Raw genomic sequence first — 22,211 nt, 5'->3', positions numbered from 1 at the left:
GACAGGTTGCTAGTAGCCAGGAGCAATGCAGCCAAGAGTTCTGAGTTCTAGAAGTATTGTCCTTACAGATAGTCCATTGCTGGCACTGCCCACCACCTCGCACCTTGGACACAAGGAACCAGGCAGTAGAAACCTGACCTCAGCTACTGCAGCCCAACTTCCCAACAGACTACAGCTCTACCTGCATTCCTCACTTGCACCTTCCCCAGCTCACCTTCTAAGTGTCACACAGGTGCCTCTGCTTGGCGGAGCTTCAAGGAAATCTAGGAAAATGGTTTCTAGTTTTCCAGGGTTTACACCTGAGGGAGTTAGAATGCGGCTTGAGGAGCTAATGGGTAGGGCCTGCCACAGCTTCCATTTAGAGGACCCATCCCCCTCTCCCAGACAAGGCCTGGATTCCCCTAAATGCCTGTTATATGACACATGCAGATTTTCATAAAGAACGAATACTTCAAACCCCCCTGGGGCGGGTGGATCTGGTTCTGTGATGTCTCTATATTTGTTCGGCAATAGCTACTTTACAGCTATTTGAAGTTGTACATCCCCTTGGTTTTTTTTTTTTCTCTCAAATGAGTAGAAAGCAGAGAAATAAGAATGATATTTGTGATAAGAAGCATGGGTCTCATATATTTAATAAAACTGAAAGACTAATGATTACCAGTTGGTTTCAAAGCAGTCAACCTATTAGCCTCCATGAGACCCTTATTGGGGAAAAAAGATCAACTTCCTAGTCCATGCAAAGATCACATTTAAACTACTGAAACTATATTATTGAAGAATATGTCAATTGGACAGTGTCCTTAGGAATGTTACAGTTTTGTTTCCCTTTCTGGGACTAGAAGCCCCTTGTAATATGGGAGGCTATTTTTAACTTTTGCACATTCTCCCTTGGATGCATGTTCCAGCCTCCTTGAATGTGTCAAACGCAGGTATTGTTTCAATCTGCAAAGAGAAACAAGAGAACAGGTGCGCAGGCGAGAAGAGGGAGGGGTCGCACACCCTGAGTCCACGCACGCAGCCCCGCCCAGCCCTCGCCACCTTGACCTATCAGCTGCCAGCCCAGCCCCTCAGGTACCAACGCCTCGCCCAGGAAGGCGACAGCGCAAGCTCTCAATCCTCCATCCTTTTCTCCTCCTCCTCCTCCTTCTGGTCCTCGGCCCCCTTGGTAGGGTGAGGTGAAGTCGCCGGGGAAGGGTAGCTGGCTGCTGAAGGAAGGAAAGACGCCCTCCTCAAAACAGTAAGGAGGGGATTGGCGGGGTGCGAGGCGCGTGAGAGGCTGGTCAGCCTGTATGGTGTCTGCTGCGCGCAGGGCGCCCTGGGCTGCAGACAGCCTAAGCCTGACGTTTGTCCTGTGTGTGTTCCCTCCCTTGTCGGCTACAGCGAAATCTCCTTTCATTTTCTGAATATAGTGTCTTCCCACACTTACAAACCTGTTTTCCCCTCTCTTATGTCCATCTGAAGGACAGAAGTGATTTCTAACAGGGTACAAAATTTTACACTGCTGAGGAAGACACCTGTGTGCCTCATGAGACAGCCTTTTGTACACAGCAAACTAACTACTGGTCCAACAGCTAATTTCACTTTTTTTTAATAATAAAAAAATGATTGAGAACTTCTCCAAATAACAAAAGCTGTTTTAATTGGGGGCCAGTGGAGTCATTACTGGAGCTAGGGGGCCACCCTGTGGCTAAGTGTCAAAAAATGAGGTCCAGTGGTTTTTTTTCTCCATACCTTTCTGCAGTTAATCTTTTCATTCTAAGAGCAGACAGGAACAAACAGCAGGACAAAATTTGCCAAATGTCTGCCCAGAATGTGGAATTGGCCTTCTGGGCTGGAATGTTTAAGCCAAAGTATGTGCCTGGACCGGTACACTGGGAACTTATTAGAAAATTAGAAATGCACATTTTTCGGAGTTCCCCCATCATGGCTCAGCAGAAAGAAACAAACCTGACTAGTATCCATGAGGATGGATGTTCACTCCCTGCTTAGTGGTTTAAGGATCCGGCGTTGCCATGAGCTGTGGTGTAGGTCGCAGTCGCGGCTTGGATCCTGCATTGCTCTGGCTGTGGTGTAGGCCTGCAGCTGCAGCTCCAGTTTGACCCCTAGCCTGAGAACTTCCATCTGCTGTGAGAGAGGCCCTGAAAAGACAGAAGAATAAAAAAAAGAAATGCATATTTTTAGGCCCACCCCAGAACTATTGAATCCAAAACTCTGGGGGTGGGGGTGACTGCTTGAGTTTCAACAAGACCTCCAGGTGATTCTGATACCAGGTGAAGGCTGAGAACCACTAGTTTAGACCAGATGGGTAAAAAAGCATTTCCCTGGACTGGGCTAGCATGAGTTTGTACCGACTGTTACTGATTATATAGTTATTCTAGAATTTACTCACTCATTCACCAACTATTATATTCCATTCATTGAAAACAGATTTATTGCATGTTTAAAGAGCAGCAAGAAAGCTCATGTGATTGGAACAGAGTGGCTGAGGGGGAAAGTGGAAGAAATGAGTTCTGAGAGGCAGGCAGGGGCTGGTTGTGTAGACAGTAGATGATGGTGAGGTGTGATGTGTCCTGGGAGCCGCTGGAAAGTAACAGCAGGAAAGAGATGCGATAAGAATTGTCTTCTAAATGTCATTCCAGTTACAGAGAACAGTGGTGGAAGTAAGGGACAGATAAGGAATTAAAACAAAGCTCAAGAGAGGGAGAGTGGTGCCCTTTTGCAACGGCTTGATCCTGGAGGGATTTTGAAGGTAGTAGGTTCAGCTGGGTTTATGGATGAATTGGATATGAGATGAGACCAAGGGAAATCTAGGATAACTCCAGTTTGCACCTGAACCAAACTATATTTAGTGAAAAATAATTAAGTGCCGGAGTTCCTGTCGTGGCGCAATGGAAACAAATCTGACTAGTATCCATGAGGACGCAGGTTCCATCCCTGGCCTCGCTCAGTGGGTTAAGGATCCGGCGTTGCCGTGAGCTGTGGTGTAGGTCACAGATGCAGGTCAGATCTGGTGTGGCTGTGGCTGTGGTGTAGGCCCGCAGCTACAGCTCGGATTGGGTCCCTAGCCTGGGAATCTCCATATGCTGCAGGTGCGGCTCTAAAAAGACATTAAAAAAAAAAAAGGAAGTAATTAGAGTTTAAACATACACTTCAGGACTATATCATAAAGGTCAAATGTTTTAGTGGGAAAGACCAATTAAATGAAGATTAGGTGGTTTCCTTCCATACAATTTACACAATTCTTTGTTATAGTCAAAATATTTCATCTTCTTTTATAAAAAATATATTTTAATTTCAACATGTAGCTTGGAATTTCAGGCAATATTTGCGTACACTGGTATCTACAGGGAAGGTAGGGGTTGTACTTAAGGTAATCAGGGCTATTCTTCATATTAGAAGTAGAAATAGAACTCCTTTATCAATTTGCTACTTTTGTTCTTCCTGGAGTACAAATTAGCAGCAATTATGTGCGCCTGCAAACATACATTTTAATGTGTAATAGAGCTGCCTCATCCCCACCCCACTTACTTCAACAGCCAGGCTCCTGGCAACCTCAACCATTTGGAACTCAGGTATGAATTCCCAAACTACACGCAGCAGCTTAAGTGAAGTGTCTAAAATTAAAGTTAATGATTTAATAAGCTTAATTATTTGATTTCCTCTGGCAACCTTCCATTCTTCCCAGGTTTAATCCAATTCAGTAAGTGGTGACTGGGTACTTACTGTGAACAGGGCACCTTATTAGCTGCGATGAGGGGTGTGAAAAGGATGGCAGAGAACAGACTGTATGTACAAGAAGGGGCGCTAGGGAGCAGACATGCTGACCGCAGCAAGGAGGAGGAAACAGGAGGCTCGCCATCCAGAGGAGAATAAACGTCTCCGGCTTTTGAATGAACACTGATAACAGCAGCTATTTAAATAGCCTCCTAGGCTAGAGGACAGCCAGCTGAGTGACTGAGGTTTCCTGACAATGAGACAACGACTGTGAGTCGTAAATTTTTTTAAAAAAGTTGTTACTCCATTTCCTGTGACAGGGAATGATATAAGACATTTTAGAAAAAGTTTCATCAAGATAATTAGCATTTAACATAAAGAGGTGGTTTTTTATATCACCTAAATGATTAATTAAATCTAGACTATCTTGTTTCTGTAAGAATTAATAGGATCTTATTACAGATGTGCCTGGAAAGTTCTATTAGGGGAGAATTTGAAAGCTGAATCTTGACGGGCCAATAGCTGGCTAGTCTTTGGGGCTTTTCACATTAGTGGGCTATAGGGTAGCCAGAGGTGTAGGTCTGAGAATAGAGAGGGTAATTGCTAACTTGTGGTTGTTACCTTGCATTTAAAGATTTTCCTTTAAAACCTTTTTGTTGTGGAAAATTTTAAATCAATACAAAAGTAGCAGAATAGCATAAAAAAGAGTTCCTGTCCTGGCTCATCAGAAATGAATCCGACTAGGAACCATGAGGTTTTAAGTTTGATCCCTGGTCTTGCTCAGTGGGTTAAGGATCCGGCATTGCCGTGAGCTGTGGTGTAGGTTGCAGATGCGGCTTGAATCCTATGTTGCTATGGCTGTGGTGTAGGCCAGTGACTGTAGCTCTGATTCGACCCCAAGCCTGGGAACCTCCATATGCCTCGGGTGCTGCCCTAAAAAAAAAAAAAAGAATAGCATAAAAAGCCTTTATGCTATTTATGCTATTGGTCAGTAACCATCACCTACTGACCAATCATCGATACCCACCCACATCCCCCCTCCTGTATTATTTTGAAGCAAATTCCGGACATCATATAATTAGCCATAAATGTTTCAGTGTATATTTCTAATAAGGACTCTTTGAAAAATCCCCCGGATTCCAATACCATATCTAAAAAAATAAGAGGTTTTTTTTTTGGGGGGGGGGCTTCTACCTGTGCCATGTAGAAGTTTCCAGGCCAGGGATCAAACTCATGCCACAGTGGTAACCAGAGCCACAGCAGTGACAATGCCAGATCCTTAACCTGCTGAGCCACAAGGGAACTCTAATAATTCTTTAATATAACCAAACTCCTAGTCAAGAGTTCAAATTTCCAATTGCTTCATAAAATTATACCATTCAAAAGATTTATTTGAATTAGGACCTATATCAGGTCTATATGGATACTGGTTGATATGTTCTTATTCACCCCCCCCCCCACCTCTGCCCCAATTAGTACTTTTTCATTCAAATGAATTCGATGACTACAGTAGGGCTTTGGGCCTGGAAGGTTTCCCGCAGCCTGGATTTTGCGGATTTCAGCTCTATGGTGGCATAACTGACTGTTTCTCTCACCTCTCCTTTAAATTTCTTATACATTGGTTGTTGGAACTAGAGGCTCGTTCAGGTTCAATGTTTTTGCAGGACAGCTTCCTAAATAGTGGTGTATTCTCACAGGAGACTCTTGAGTCAGGCTGTCTTTTTGTTATAGCAAGAGTTGTTGACACTCAGTAGATCCTTTAATATATTATGGACGTATCAGATGCTGAGAGTCTAATTCCGCCATTCCTTATGTAGCACTGAAACGACAAAAATGCCCTTCATTTACTGTGGGTTACCCAGTGGTACAGTTCATACAGAAAACAGGATAAATGCTTGGTTCTTTTTCTTTATTTACTGGTTTTCAAAACACTGAGTTGACTTCCTAGCATCCTCCATTCAGAAACAATACATTTTTTTTTTTTTAGTAACATTGTCACCTTGTAACTTTAAATATATTTGATGTGTTTTAATCCATTGCAGTTGTAATCTTTATTGATGCTAAAATCACCCCATCTTTGGCCAGTGGGAGGTTTCTCGCTTGGCTCTTGAGTCCTTTTGGGACACCCCAAGTTGTCTTGGAAAGCCTCCTTCCTCTCTGGTGTGACAAGATCTTCCAGGCTCATTGCATATATGGCCTGGAGCCAACCATTTCTCCAAGGACTATAGCTTCCTCTCAGTGGGAAATGGTATTTTGAGATGTATTAATCATGTGTTAAATTTATGATGTTCTGACATCTTAGGGAGCCTTGCTGACTGGGAGGAGACTGCCTTTCCCAGGGCTAGCTAGTTCCTAAAATAATAAACAACTCACCTGCAAAAAAGTACTTTTCATGTGCAAACCAACCAATGCTGAATCCATACCCCCAACCATCTTCTTTAACTCTCGGACACCAAGTCAGTATGTCCCCTGCCCTAAATCAACCCAGGGCCAGGGACCAGACGACTAAAGACTACCTCATAGCCCAGAGCCCACCAACATTATTCAGATTATCCATTCTTAAAATGCTTACCCTGCCCTGCCTTGCCTTCCCCACGGAAAACTCAAGAAAGCCTCTGGACTGTGCTCTCTCCTCACTCCTTAGGCCTCCCAACCAAACCTGGGGCTGCCCCATGTAGCCCAGCATGATATGGTTGGCCCCTGCTCTTGGTAAATGTAACAAATTCCTCTTTCAATGGCATTACCTACTTAGTCACCTCCATAAATTAATATCCCGTGGGTACATTTTAACACATGAGGCCACCATCTGGAGTTTAGGATTGCTCATTATTAATTTAGGGTTGGTCATTATTTCTAAAAAAAAAAAAAAAAAAAAAAAGGACTTTTCCATGGACAGAGCTAAGAAATACACACTGAATTCTTCCTGATGGTTCCCCTTCCAAATCAGGACCAGAGGGATTTTACTTGACCTCTTCTGTTATACCCATGTCGCCTTTCTCCCACCCCGAGAATCCTGGCTCTCATTTAGTCTTCTTGTATTCTGTGCCAGAATTACAATGTCACATCTTGTACTGCTTTATCATAAAAAAACAAACGCATAAGGATCTCAGAATAACAATTCTGCTAGCAAAAAATAGATTACTTGGGAGTTCCCTGGTGGTGCAGTGGGTTTAGGATCTGGCATTGTCACTGCTGTGGCTCCAGTCACTGCTGTGGCACGGGTTCAGTCCCTGGCGCCAGAATTTCCACATGCTGTGAACCTGACCAAAAAAACCCCGATTACTTTCCATAGCTTAATACTTCCATTTTGGCTGCTCTTTTTTTTTTTTTTTTTTTTTTTTTTTATTATTTTCCCACTGTACAGCAAGGGGGTCAGGTCATCCTTAGATGTATACATTGCAGTTACAGTTTTTTCCCCCACCCTTTCTTCTGTTGCGACATGAGTATCTAGACATAGTTCTCAATGCTATTCAGCAGGATCTCCTTATAAATCTATTCTAGGTTGTGTCTGATAAGCCCATGCTCTTTTTTGCCAACTGGGGATGTGCACGTAAATTACTATGTTTTACAGTCACTTAGTAGAGTTCCTTTTCTGGGTCGTTATCCCCAAAAGTGAATTTTGTTTGTTTTTACTTTTAGAGATGACTTTAACATTTTAGAATGTTATTTTATAATTATGTAAATTATCTACATGACTCCAAAGTCTAATCCACAAATGAAGTTATTTTCAGAGAACTCTGCCTTCTCTCTCTGTCTTCCTCCTCCCACATGACCCTGTTCCCTTTATCCCCATCGGTCATCATTTCAAGATTTTATTATTTGGTTTTGAAATACAAGTGTATATATAATATATAAGTATATATATTTAGTGTTTTATATATTTAATATGGTTGCATTTTCTGTTTAATTTTCTCTGCCTTGCTTTTCTCACGTCACACTATGTGCTGGAGACCCACTCCATGGTCACATTCAGAGATACTCTATTTCTTCCACGTCATTAGCTGCCAACTGTGATTGAGTGCTTGGTTTACTATGTGCCAGGCCCTGTGCTAAGTGGCTTACACAGATTATCCCATTTAATCCTCAGAACAACCCAGTGAGGTTGGCACAGTTACAGGTGCCATTTTACAAGTGATTTGTCCAGGTCACCCAGTGGAACAGCAGCGAATAATCATTTAAGATAGAAAGAGGATTGCAGCAACATGGATGGAACTAGAGACTCTCATGCTGAGTGAAGTCAGAAAGGGAAAGACAAATACCATATGATATCACTCATATCTGGACTCTAATATACGGCACAAGTGAACCTTTCCACAGAAAAGAAAATCATGGACTTGGAGAATAGACTTGGAGAATGTACATGTAGTTACCAAGTGGGAAGGGGGGAGTGGGGTGGATTGGGAGCTTGGGGTTAATAGGTGCAGACTATTGCCTTTGGAATGGATTAGCAATAAGATCCTGCTGTGTAGCACTGGGAACTACGTCTAGTCACTTATGATGGAGCATGATGATGGGAGAAAAAAGAATGTGTACATGTATGTGTAACCGGGTCACCATGCTGTACAGTAGAAAAAAAATAATGTATTGGAGAAATTAAAAAAAAAAGAGGAGGTGGGTAAACCTGAGGTCTATGTTGTACATGTATTTCTCTCAGCTAGACAGAGAGAAACCATTCGTACCAGTGAATTAGCCGATATCAGTGTCCCAGAGTACCCAGTGGTTTATAAATAAGGATTCATGGATAAGTTTCCATGGACGCAGAGGGCTTTCCAAGTAGGCAGAAAATTTAAAGAGATCCATAAAGTAACTTGAAACCTATTTTTAAAAGTTATTCTGAGGAGTTCCCATCGTGGCTCAGTGGTTAACGAATCCAACTAGGAACCACGAGGTTGCAGGTTCGATCCCTGGCCTCGCTCAGTGGTTTAAGGATCCGGTGTTGCCGTGAGCTGTGGTGTAGGTCCCAGATGAGGCTCAGATCCTGCTTTGCTGTGGCTGTGGTGTAGGCCAGCGGCTACAGCTCCGATTAGACCCCTAGCCTGGGAACCTCCATATGCCACAGGTGCAGCCCTAAAAAAAAGACAGTAAATAAAAGTTATTCCAATATGTGGGGGAAAAAGACACTGTGTAGATTTATTCGTGTATAAATGATGTATTAGTGCATGTATAAATGTTGAAGTAACTTGGAGTCGGTGAGAAATCAGAGTACGCAAAACTCATCTTGGGGTTGTCAAATCTTTGGACCCCAAACCAGAGACATGTCTAAGGACATACTCCACCTTGCTCTCCACCTTATTGTTGCTCTTGTTTGTTTTCTCACATCGGAGTCTCTTTCTGCCTTTAGCTACAGCTGCCCCTCCCCCGGGGGCCAGATTGGGCAGCTGAACCGGATTGGAGAGAAAGAGGAATGAATGGCTGGTGGGCTGGGAGGATACCCCAGTGTGTCTATCCTGGGCCTTATCATGCTTTGTAGGTTATTCGCATGCTTATTTGCACCTTTTAAAAGATTGCTAGCCAATTTAGGCAGGCCCTTGTCCACTCCTGTGTGCCTTCCTCCAGCTCAGCGTAGCTAACAGACCAGGGGGGTGCTTGACCCAAAGGGAGCCAACCAGACTCTTGTTGGAATTTGTGGTTAGGATCCGAGATGCAGAGTGGCCCTGCCGGGCACTCCTGATTCCCTCCCCCATCACTGCCACTCAGGACCCAGGCCTGCAGCTGAGGACGCGTCCACCTGCTGTTGCTGCTTTCACCTCCGCCCACCCACTGCCTGCCTAGAATAAAACAGTCCTGCTGATGGTACCTCTAAAGTAGATCTCGGGTTTGCTTGGTTTCTCCATCCCACAGCTGGCACCTGTCTGGGTCTCTGCCCTCTTTCACCTAGACTCCTGCAGCAAGTTCCAAATGAGTGCCCCTTTTTCTAGAGTGATCTCAAGATGTGAGTTGGGGAGTTCCCATCATGGCTCTGTATTAAGGATGTGATATTGTTTCTGTAAGGATGTGGGTTCTATCCTTGGCCTTGCTGAGTGGGTTAAGGATCCAGCATTGCCACAAGCTGCAGCATAGGTCGCAGATGCAGCTCAGATCTGGTGTGGCTGTGGTTTAGGCCGGCAGCTGAAGCTCTGATTCAGCTCCTAGCCCAGGAACTTCCATATGCTGCAGGTGTGGCCCTGTTTAAAAAAAAAAAAAAAAAAAAGAGAGAGATGGGAATTGGAGTAAAGCTCACCCCCGCTTAAAATCCTTCAGCGGCTCCTCTCTGCACCCAGAATGGAGTCCACACCCTGGTGCAGGAAGCCTCGCTGCCTCTCCCGCCCCATCCAAGCAACTCTACCCCTTGCCCACCTCACTCCAGCCACCAGGCCTCGTGTAGTCTCCTCATGCCCCTGACACTTACCCATTCACAAGCCTGTGCTTACCAGGATGCCTGGAATTCCTGCCTTCCCCTTGCCCTTGTTGATTCCTTGGCTCCCCAGCCTCCGCTAACTGTCACCTGCTCCGAGGAGCTTTCCCTGACCACTTGATCTAAAGTAGGTCATCAATATTTTGCTTCTCCCAACACCTCGTTTGTTTCCTTTCTGGCACTTAGCATAACGTATAATTATTTTTTATTTGTGTATTAAATTGTCTCCCGAACTACCCTGGAAGTAAACTCCACGAGGGCAGGAACCACACCTATCACACTGGCCATTGTTTCATCTCCTGTTGGGGAACTAAGGACAGGCTTTGTGTTATCAGGGTTCTCCAGAGAAACAGAACCAGTAGGAGAAAGAGACTATGTGTTACTCAGTCTACCTGTGCAAATACTCATCTCTTCTAGAAACGCCTCACGGCCACACCCAGAAATAATGTTTTACTCGCTCTTTGGGCATCCCTCAGCCTGGTCAAGTCAACACGTAAACTTTACCATCACAGGCTTCAAAGAAGGAGATGGCTCTTGCGGGGGATGGGTGCTGCAGTCCCTCCTCTTTCCATTTGGGACTGTCACACCTTGCTTTTGTTTTGAGGGAGTCAGCCCTCATCTGTTTCAGTCACAGAGTTTGGTTGAAATGGCCCCACCTCAGGACCAGAGAGGACTCTTGTTTAAGTGGGTCAGCATATTCCCATTCTCATCACCGCCATCACCACCACAGTGATGGGTTCAGGAGTGGGATGTACAGTGGAAGCCAAAGAATGTCAAGATATTTGCTGGGCTTATAGGCAAGAAGCTTTGTCTTCCTTCTATTGAAGCAGCTCAATGAGAACTGCTCCCTCCCTTGAGTGGCGTGCAGTGAAGCTGCGTGCTTTGGGGCTATCGCAAACCACTTTGCTATCGTGTAAGGGGAACACCTGCTCTAAGTCAAGGTCTCAGCAGGAAACAGACGGCACACTCTAATGGGGCAGTTCGAGGAGCGATTAAGTAATGGACTGTTTACAAAGGTAGGAGAAAGGTGGAGGGAAGACTCAAGGCATAGTAAGTATTTCAGGACCATTATCACTCAGGACCCCGCAGAGGGTGGTTACTGGACTGCAGAGACAGCAAGTGCTGTGTGGACCCTGTTACCCCTTGGGGAAGGATGGAGGCTATCTGTGGTTTGTGCTACAAAAGACAGAGGTTTGATAAACACCCCCACCATCTGCTGAGCTCTTGCTGGTACTCCACACTGACCCAACCCGAATGGAAGGCAGAGAGCAGAGGAGCCCACTATTGTAATCCAGGTCAGCCTGCAGGGGCACTGAGCAACATGGAGAAGAATAGAAAGACATGGAAAGGCAAAAAGGAGACATGGAGCCCACCTACTACTCCTAGGAGAGGGGAGAGGGAGCCAATAGGGAGGTGCGGGGGTAGGTGGCTGGAGACAAGCTGACCGTGCAAAAGACAGATTAGAAGGTTATTTCTCAGTTATACGAGCCAGCACATTCCCTTTATTGGTTTTTTTTTTTTTTTTTTTTTTTTGGCTGCACCCATAGCATGTGAAGTTCCCAGGGCCAAGAATCGAACCTGTGCTATTGCAGTAACCAGAGCTACTGCAGTGACAGTGCTGGATCCTTAACCCACTGAGCCACAGGGGAACTCCCTCTCTCTATTGTTCGAACGTTACCTGAAACATAACCTTTACAAATAACAATAAATTTTTGAGCATGACTGAGATTGGAACAAGGAGAAATGAGGAAAGGACTTTTGAGAAATAGGGAACAGATAAGCAAGACCAAGGTGGAAAAATGAGGGGCATGTTTAAGGATCTATATTTGGATAGGCAGGTGGCTAGAACTTCCGGTGAAGTAGAGAAGTATTAGAAGATGATACTGGAAGTTGGGTCTATAGAGTGAAGGTTCTAGAACTTCCAGGTCAAGCGTCTGGGAGCTCTTGCAGTTGGCAACAGTGAGGCCTAGAAAGTTGAAATGTGCTTATAATAGGTTTTTTTTATGGCTTCTTTGGGGTACTTTGGGGAGGGGGCCACTGAGCTGGTATCTATAATTGTGATGAAGTTGATAGCTTGAAAAATCAGTCACCACTAGGCAGGGGAAAGGGGCTAGCTGGGACTCCCTGCAGAGCTAGACTGAGGGCTCTGTGGCTGCTGGGAGTCTGATCCTGGCCCTGCCCGGCTTGAGCCATTCCCATGTATTTATTGTGTCGTTCTGGGAAGCACCAGATGGTTGCCCACCTGACTGTCAAACTCATTGCAGCAGTCAGCAGCACACCTGAGGGCGAATCCTCGTGCTGAGGATGCTGGGTGTTCTGAACGGACATCACCTTGCCTCACACCCCTGACTCAGCTCTTTACTTACAGGAGTGGAAGGAAACAGTCTGACCGTCAAAATAGGAGAGAAATGGTCACACCAGTGAAAATGGCCATCATTTAAAAATCCACACATAATAAATGCTGGAGAGAGTGTGGAGAAAAGAGAACCCTCCCCACGGTTGGTGGGAATGTGAAGTGGTGCAGCCACTATGGAGGTTCCTCGGAAAACTAAATATAAAACTAACATATGATCCAACAATCCCATTCCTGGCCATATACCCAGACAAAACTATAATTCAAAAAGATACATGCACCCCAGTTTTCACTGCAGTACTGTTTACAATAGTAAAGACATAGAAACAGCCTAAATGGTCATTGTCAGATGAATGGATAAAGATGTGGTACATATATACAGTGGAATACGACTCAGCTGTAAAAAAGAAATAAATAAGAGTTCCCTTGTGGTTCAGTGGGTTAAGGATTTGGCATTGTCACTGCTGTGGCTGTAGTTACAGCTATGACACAGGTTTGATCCCTAGCCCAGGAATTTCCACATGCTGAAGGCATGGCCAAAAAGAATGATATAGTGCCATTTGCAGCAATATGAAAGGACCTAGAGATTATCATACTAAGTGAAGATGAGAAAGAGAAAGGCAAATGATATCACTTACACGTGGAATATAAAATATGACGTAGATGAACTTATCTACTAAACAGAAACAGACTCACAAACAGAGAACAGACTTATGGTTGTCAAGGGGGAGAGGGTTGGGGAAGGATGGTTGGGAGTTTGAGTTTAGCAGAATATATATATATAGGATGCATAAACAACAAGTCCTACTGTATAGACAGGGAAGTATATTCAATATTCTCTTATAAATATTGGAAAGGAATATGAAAAAGGATGTATATACATATATAACTGAATCACTGGTGTATAGCAGAAATTAGTACATTGTAAATCAACTACAATAAAATAAATTTTAAAAATATATAAGAGAAATGAAATTAGTCGAGGACTAGTAATGATGCATTTTTTCTAATACAATTATTCCCTTGAAAATGAGTAAACTATAATATAATTTCTTATATAATATGTGTAATAAAACTATATGTCTGTAACAGCCTATTCAGACAGCTATAACAAATTACCACAGACTGGGTGGCTTAAATCACAGAAATTAATTTTCCCAATTGTGGAGGCCAGGAAGTCCAAGATCTGGGAGCTGGTCACTTTGGTTTCTGGTAAGGTTTCCTTTCCAGCCTATGCATGGCTGCAACCTTGCCACATGCTCACCTGGTCCTTCCTCAGTGCCTCCAGCAAGAGCTCACGTGCTCCATTGTCTCTCTCTCTCTCTTTTTTTTAAATAGATTCAGGCACTTTATTTTATTTTATTTTTATTTTTTGTCTTTTTTGCCATTTCTTGGGCCACTCCCACGGCATATGGAGGTTCCCAGGCTAGGGGTCTAATCGGAGCTGTAGCTGCCAGCCTAAGCCAGAGCCACAGCAACTCGGGATCCGAGCTGCGTCTGCAACCTACACCACAGCTCACGGCAATGCTGGCTGGATTGTTAACCCACTGAGCAAGGCTAGGGATCGAACATGCAACCTCATGGTTCATAGTCGGATTCGTTAACCACTGAGCCACGATGGGAACTCCCACCATTGTCTCTTTTTTAAGGACACTAATCCTATCAGATCAGGGTCCGTCCGGCTTTTATGATCCCATTTTACCTTTATTACTTTCTCCCTCCAAATAACACCCACCCTGGGGCTTAGGGCTTCATCATATTAGTTGGGTGAGGGGAAGGCACATACAATTAGTCTGCGACGTAATCTAACTGGTGATGAAGAATGCAGGTTGTGGAACCCGAGTGCTTGGGTTCAAACCTTGGCTCCATCACTTACTGATTGTATAGGCTTAGGCAAGTTCCTTAATCTCTATGCGTCTCAGTTTCTTCACTATAAAATGACGATACATGAATAGCAATAAGAGTATTTAATGACGGTAATAAAACTGTTGGCAATTAAATGAGATTTATTAATATGTAAATTGCCTAGTGCTGCCTGGTGCATAGTCAATGCCTGTTAAATGTTAGCTGTTATTATTTAATTGATGTAAATTAGAAGTTTCAATGGAGGCACCAAGATCCAATAGATTTTGGATACTAACGTGAGTTGTGAGTCAGACTAATCTGTAGGATTTTTAAAGTAGAGGGCTGACATCTGTAAGACAAATTACCCAGGTTGAGTGTATCAAAGAGTACTGGCGGTTGGACAAGAAGAAAGATTTCCTGCAGCATTTCTTTAGAGTAATAAAGAAGGGAGGTAGCTCAGGTCTCTCTGCTTCAAATCCACCCTCTGCTCTAGGCTTTGTGACCCTGGGTGGGGACCCTCCTTTGCCAGCTGCTCCTTTAAGCCTCTGCCCTTATTGGAGATCCCAAGGCTGGAGGAGGAAGAAGGGCTTTTTCCTTCCTGTCTGCTTATTGTTCCCGTCCCCACCACCCTAGCCATGCTTTATACCTCAGCAGCAACAGTTTGTTCCAGTAGCAACAGTCGATTCCAGTTTTCATATTTTTTCACCTCTGTTTGATCCAACCAATCACAGCCCCTCAGGCATTCAGCACCAGCTGGCTGGCACCCGCCTCCTCATAGGTCTGAGTTTCAGCTCCATAGGCCCCTCCAACAAGCTTCTTGCTCCATTTAAATAATTCCAGGGGCTTCTCTGTGCGCTTAGCCCTTAGGCATGGTAGTGGCTTCCTGCCACTCCATTCCTTAATGCTCTTTTGCTTTTTCGGTTCTTCAATATCTTGTTGACAGGTCTTCATGTTCAATTTCCTTGGTTAAAATAACTGATGTGGTTTCTGTCTCCTGACTGGACCCTGAATGATGGGGTGGGCCAGAGCCTCCCTTTGCCCAGACTAAGTGACAAGGGACTTCAAGCAGAGCCCTTGGAAAGCTCTGCGTGTCCCCTGCAGCTGTGGAGATAAGAGAGGAATATCTCCCTGGCTCAGGAAATCTAGAGGCAAGAGGTCGGCTGATTTGGGAGAAGAAAGAGGAAGAGTTGCTGCTGCTGGGATGGGCATGCATGCCCAGTGTATCAGGCCATAGGGGTGAGTGTGTATGTCCCATGGACCCGATGGTACCCGAGAGAGAGAGAAGCAGAGATGGAGCCCGTGGAGTTGTGTTAGACAACCACTAATGGGGCCATCTAGAGGAGCAATGGAACCTCTGCCAAAATAAGACCAAAGTGGATTCTTAGGGGCAGTGTAGGGAGCAAAGAAACTGCTGAATTCCCAGGTCAAGAGAACTCAGGTGAAACACCATCAGTGTTAGGGTTCTTGAAAGAGACCCCTTGAGAAAATCAGCTTTAAACACCTCCAGACTAGAGAGCATGAAGTCATCCTGCTGCAGTTCGAGTCGAGTCAAAACGTACCTCGCCCCTCGCATCCTAGCTTTTGTAATCCTAAAGGTCCAAAAGGCAGAGGTGAGAAGCTGGGGTGGAGGGGGTGGGGCCGGAGCAGAGGGCGGGGGGGGGGGGCAGGGAAGGAGGAGACAGATGACTTCTTCCCCTGTACACCACACTGCCTAGTTCGCCCTTGTAGGGAGAAGGGAGAAGACTTAAAATCATGTTTGGAGATCTGATTACTTAGGACTGACATATTAATGGTTAAATTGAGACTGTTCATGATTTAAAGCCATGACCTCTTTTTACTTAAAGGGATTAGACTAATACTGGGGATTGCAGGGTTTAATGTAGGTAAAGGGGGAAAAATTATCAACCTGCACACCCCCCAAAAGGGATGATGGGATTTAGGACTAAAGTTGCTGTTTGGATTTTAACTCATAAGTCCATCTTTTTCAATACATATTTAAATTAATAATGCTGATAACAGTGTAATTCCTATTAATAAGGCATTTTATTATAGATAGGTTTGCTGTCCCCCAACACTCTCTACAGGAAAGATCTGTGCCTTTGGTCAGATTGGCTTTTTTCAAATGAGTCAGTGTCCTCTTTTTCTTTTCTTTTTTTTCAAGAAATGGAGGGCGAGGAAGAGCTTTGGTAGAAAGCCCCAGGAAATTCCTCAAGTCCTGTTAAATGCCCCCTTTTTCCTAAGTGCATTTGCAGAAATAGAAGAGTACTTCAAGCTCCTAGGGAACTCATTCTGCACCTGGTTAGATTTATCAGTGACCCTCCTGGAAGGAAAACGTCCCTCAGTAGTCAAGACCTCAACCTCTCCCCTGGTGTAAAGAGAAACTCACTGCCCTCCTGTTAAGCTGCAGCCCCCACTGTACAAGTCAGGAATCTTCAGCAAGGTGAACCAGCACAGAGAAGGTGCTTGGTGAATGTTTGCCAGTAGTCTACAGTCTAAGCAGCTTTTGCAACAAAACGGACTCCACCTTGTGGTCATACTTGAGAACTGCACCACTTGACGATCTTGAGAATCCCAAGGGCAGCAGAATCATCACCCTCTCTTTGCTAGTTGGTCTCATACCTCTAGGTCTCTTAAAAAAATTTACCAAGGAGTTCCCGTGGCTCAACGAAAATGAATCTGACTAGCATCAATGAGGATGCAGGTACAATCCCTGGCCTCACTCAGTGGGTTAAGGATCCCGTGTTGCAGTGAGCTGTGGTGTAGGTAGCAGACGTGGCTCCGCTCCGGGTGTTGCTGTAGCATAGGAGTATGCTACCGCTTGGATTCGACCCCTAGCCTGGGAATCTCCATATGCCCGGGTTGCGACCCTTAAAAAAACAAAACAAAACAAACAAACAAAAAAACCAAAAAAGCATACCAAGAACCAAGATAGAGTCTGCTGCATGGAATCTCATGCAGACATCTTAAACACAATTTCTCTTAAACTACATATTGTTCTTTTTTAAATTAAAGTATAGTTGACTTACAATGTGACAATTTCTGCTATACAGCAAAGTGACCCAGTCATACATATATACATTCCCTTTCTTATATTATCTTCTATCATGGTCTATCCAAGAAGACGGTGCTATACAGCAGGACCTCATTGCTTATCTATTCTAAATGTAATGGTTTGTATCTACTAACCCCAAATGCCCACATCCATCCCACTCCCTACCCCAGCCCCCTTGGCAACCACAAGTCTATTCTCCATGACCATGAGTATGTTTCTTTTCTGTAGACAGGTTCATTTGGGCCATATATTAGATTCCAGATATAAGTGATATCATATGGTATTTGTCTTTCTCTTTCTGACTTAACTTCGCTTAGTATGAGAGTCTCTAGCTCCATCCATGTTGCCACAAATGATATTATTTTGTTCTTTTTTATGGCTGAGTAGTGTTCCATTGTGTATATGTACCACATCTCTTTAATCCATTCATCTGTCAATGGACATTTAGGTCATTTCCATGTCTTGGCTATTGTGAATAGTGCTGATGAGCACAGGAGTATATTTTTCAATGAAAGTTTTGTCCAAGTATGTCCAGGAGTGGGATTGCTAGATTATATGGTAGTTCTATATTTAGTTTTCTGAGGTACCTTCATAGTGTTTTCCATAGTGGTTGTACCAATTTGCATTCCCACCAGCAGTGTAAAAGGGTTCCCTTTTCTCCACACCTTCTCCAGCATTTGTTATTTACAGACTTATTAATGATGGCCATTCTAACCAGTGCGAAGTGGTACTTCATTGTAGTTTTGATTTGCATTTCTCTAATAATTGATGTGATGTTGGAGCATTTTTTCATGTGCCTATTGGTTATCTCTCAAAGACTGTCTTCTTTGGAGAAATGTCTGTTTAGGTCTTCCCATTTTTCAGTTGGGTCGTTTGGACAAATGACATGTATTCTTTATTCTATATCCTCTTCTATCCATATTAGTTTTCTTCATTTCTTCAAAGCCACAATGGGCCAGGTGCTTGAAAACCATTTCACATCTAATCCTTACAGTAACCCAGGAGACTGACAGATGTTACTGTGGCCACTTCACAAGTGAGGAAATCTAGGCACATGGGCTCAGAGCTTTTTCAGTAACCTGCCCAAGGCTGCACAGCTGATTGGGGTGTGGGGGGAGCCTGGGATTTGAACTGGGGCAGTTATATCCATGGCACAGTCTCTTTCCACCAAACCACCCTGCTACCTGGGTGATAGAATTTCCATCTACCCAGGTTTTAAAGCTGGAAATTGGTAAGGTACTCTCGGCTACTCTCTTTCCTTTACTGACAGGCTGAGACGGTTTACTGATATCATCACCTCCTAAATGACACTGGGATTTGTCCCTTCCTCTTTCCCTACTGCCATCATCTTACTTTGGCTTTTCCTCATGTCTCCTGTGAGATACAGCAAGCAAGATCCTCCTAACAGGTTTCCAGTCTCTCGCCATGCCTTGCTGAGGAGAGGTCCTAGTTTTAAAATCTAAGTCTGAAAAGGCACAACCCATCCAGAGGACATTTGAGCTGTATGTATCAAGACCCTTAAAAATATCTATACCCTTTTGGAGTTCCCACTGTGGTGCAATGGAATTGGTGGCATCTCTTCAGTGCTAGGATGCATCATCATCCCCCACCCAGGACAGTGGGTTACGGATCCAGGGTTGTGGTGGCTTGGGTCACAACTCAGATCTGATCCTTGGCCTGGGAACACCATATGCCACTGAGCAGCCCAAAAAACCCTTTAATCAATAATTCCCTTTCAATCAGTAATTCCTCTACTTCTGTGAATTGCCTCAGCTCTAATTGCCACTCACTCTCATGCCACCCTTGGGACATGTGGAGATCCGGTGAGGTTGGGAACCCCTCACTGTTGCCTCTGAGGTCTGGCCAGCCCCTGGGGTGTCATCGGAGAGCAGGGCCCAGGCCCTGGCTATTGCAGGAGCCTGGACCCTTCCCTCAGCCAGCGAAGGTCTTTTATTCTGGGGGAAACACAGCAGTGCCTCTGCTCAGGTTTGCCTCAGAGCCATTTCCGCCGCCTCTCCCCAAGGCACAGGTGCACCAAGTCGCTGTGGGCAGGGGGGTTAGGCTTTTGAAAACAAAGCCAGGAAAGGAATGTTTTTAGGCAACTTCTTTCATCCTGCCACAAATCTCCCCAGAGAAGAGTAAACACAGAGTCTGCTGCAGGCTTGAGGAGGGGGAAGAGGTGAAAATGGTTGAAGGAATAGAAATTATGACGTCACCTGCCCTTGGCTTTCCCAGCTCTCCAGTCTCTTCCACGCCTATGGAACACTCTTTCCTGTCTAAAGCTTTCTGCTATCAGGTCTGTTAACCTAAAACAAGTGAACTGCCAGATATTTCTCCAGCAAAGACGGCTTTATTTAGGATCAGCTGAAAGTGGCAAGTTGGGGTCTGCAACAATGGTGAGCACATTCCCTCAGCCGAGGAAGGAGACTCTTTCATAGAAGGAAAGGAAGTGGGGGCTGTGGTAGACTAGCGTCCACGGCTCTTTGCTGCTGGGTCCTTGCCAGGAAAGAAGAATATTTCTTTTTTTGTTGTCATTGATGTTGTCTTTTTGCCTTTTCTTGAGCTGCTCCCGTGGCATATGGAGGTTCCAAGGCCAGGGATCGAACCTGCAACCTCATGGTTCCTAGTCGGATTCATTAACCACTGAGCCACGATGGGAACTCCAAGAATGTTTCTTCTTCCTGCTGGGCTCTGCTGTTGTGGCAGACCCCGCTCTGGTCTCCAAACGCTATTTTCTTGAGGTTTCTGCTTATTAATTTTTGCATGTCAACATGACCCACTCTGCCATCTTCACCCCCTAGTCCTGATTCCTGAACTTCAGCTCCTTTGCTTCACATGACCACAAATCAACACCATTTTCACTTTTTGTCCAAGATCACCTTTCACCCCAAGTCTGCTGCTTCTGTGCATGTCTTATTTCTGTCAGCGAGATGGAATGTATAGGCTGTCGACCAAAAAACAAACAAAAAAAAAAAACAAAAAGCACAACCTAAAGGTTGAGAGTTATGTTTTATTTGATGGACATTCTTAGGCCTTCAAGCCCCAGGAGACAGCACCTCAGATAACCCTGAGAACACTGCTCCGAGGAGGCGAGGGGAAGCCCGGATATATAGGAGATAGGAGTTTTTGCAACAAAGGGCAGGTAGGCAGAACATCCAAAGATTATTGTCTGTGTTTGTTTTTAATTTTATGGCCACACCCTCAGTGTATGGAAATCCCCTGGCCAGGGATTGAATCCGTGCCACAGCTGTGATCCCCTCCACAGCTGCAGCAACACTGGATCCTTTACGTACTGCGCTGGGCTGGGGATTGAACTCAGACCTCTGTAGCAACCTGAGCTGCCACAGTCAGTTTCTTTAACCCACTGTGCCATGGGCAGAACTCCCAAAAAATGATTGTTAATTGAAGAAAATCAGGGGTTCCCTGGCGGCTCAGCAGGTTAAGGATCTGGTGTTTTCACTGCTCTGGCTTATATTACTGCTATGGTGCAGGTTTGTGCCTGGCCTGGAAACCTCCCCATGGACACAGCCACAAAACAAAAAAGCAAAAAACAAAAAAAATGGATTTCTCAAGTTAAAGAATTTAGTGCTTTTCTATGTATGAGAAGATGCAAGAGCCAGGGCTCACTTATATCATTCCTTTGAGATGCACCTCAGCTCTCTGGGGCCAGTGTCCTGTGTTTTCTCACCTTAGTTTCCTCAGGCTGCGCTGTCAGGGTGGCTGCAGTCTCATGACTGTTAGATCAAGGGGCGTTCCTTATTTGCAATCTCAGTTCCCTCAGGGCTCTCACCCTTGGAGGTGGCTGCAGTCACTGATGGCAGTGACATCCTTTGCTTACTGATATTACAAGCAATATTTTATTTCTCAAGGCCAAGCAAAGTTCCTTCCTCAACACTATCCCTTTCCAGAAGCCTCAAGATGCCTGCTGAAACCCCCAGTTTAAACCCTCTTTTGTAGAAGTTGTTGTGTCTGGTAAAGGAATGGACTGGAGGGTACCAACTAAAAATTGTCACTAGCCATGTGGTTCTCCAAGAATGAAGTCACTAGCCACCATAGTTCTGAGCTGCAGCACATCCTTAAAAAAGTTCAGGGCGGGTGGGTGGGGGGTCAGGAATGAGGCGCTCTGTGCTCTTTGAAGAACTGGCAGAACAGGCCTTCTGCAGAGACCTAGATATTTTTAGGAGAAGATTTTTATAAGCGTAATGTCTTGCATCTTCTCATATCTGGAGAAGCACTGAAATCATTGTTGGAGACATCTGCTCCTTGTGACGAGCAGCAACCTTCTGCCAAAATGTGGGTTTGCTTACCTGTCCCTCCCCCTTCACTGCAATCACATATATACAGACTCCACCGCCCCACCTCTTCTGAGCAGTTCCTCAGAGCTGTCTGAGAGGCTGTTTCCTGGGCTAGAGTTCTCATTTTGCCCCGCATAAAACTTAAGTCACAACTTTTACATTTTCCTTTTTTTTTTTTTTTTTTTCCCCTGTTGCCAAGGGTATTATATGCGAGCGGCCGGTCTAGCCCTGCTGACATAGTTTCAAGTGGAAACACTGACCAGCAAGGATACCCTCTATTAAGTAGTGACCAGCCAAACAACCAGATCATCTCTTTGGGGCTTTAAAGAGACACAGACTGATGGGGTTGGTACTGGCAGGAGAGTACCAGTAGAAATGGAGAGAGATAGTAACTGAGCTATCTTAGTGATGCTGACTGAAAAAATATGCACAGCTCAAAAGTGGAGATTTATGTTTCATTTAGTTCACTTACTGAGGACTGAAGCCTGGGATACAGCTTGTCAGCTCCAAAGAGATAAGGGAGGAACCAAGATATACAGGAGTTTTTCTGGGGGGGAG

The 22,211-nt window shown here is 44.7% G+C and overlaps 1 protein-coding gene across 3 annotated transcripts in view; it reads left to right on the top strand.

The window, feature by feature from the left end:
* The first annotated feature begins 1,073 nt into the window (after positions 1 to 1,073).
* Positions 1,074 to 22,211, top strand: part of CEP68 (centrosomal protein 68) — a 63,062-nt gene continuing 41,924 nt past the window's right edge. For all 3 annotated transcript variants that reach the window (XM_085019046.1, XM_021087449.2, XM_085019048.1), the window contains exon 1: positions 1,074 to 1,237. The gene's annotated coding sequence lies outside the window, so the exon portion shown is untranslated. The remainder of the gene's footprint in view (positions 1,238 to 22,211) is intronic.

The sequence above is a fragment of the Sus scrofa genome, chromosome 3 (assembly GCF_054392235.1).
Source record: "Sus scrofa isolate SSC_HxYL_T2T_F1_AM1 chromosome 3, Sscrofa_HxYL_maternal_Yorkshire_Landrace_v2.0, whole genome shotgun sequence".
Taxonomy (NCBI): domain Eukaryota; kingdom Metazoa; phylum Chordata; class Mammalia; order Artiodactyla; family Suidae; genus Sus; species Sus scrofa.
The sequence above is the reverse complement of the archived record's forward strand: the minus strand, read 5'-3'. Positions and strand labels throughout refer to the sequence as shown.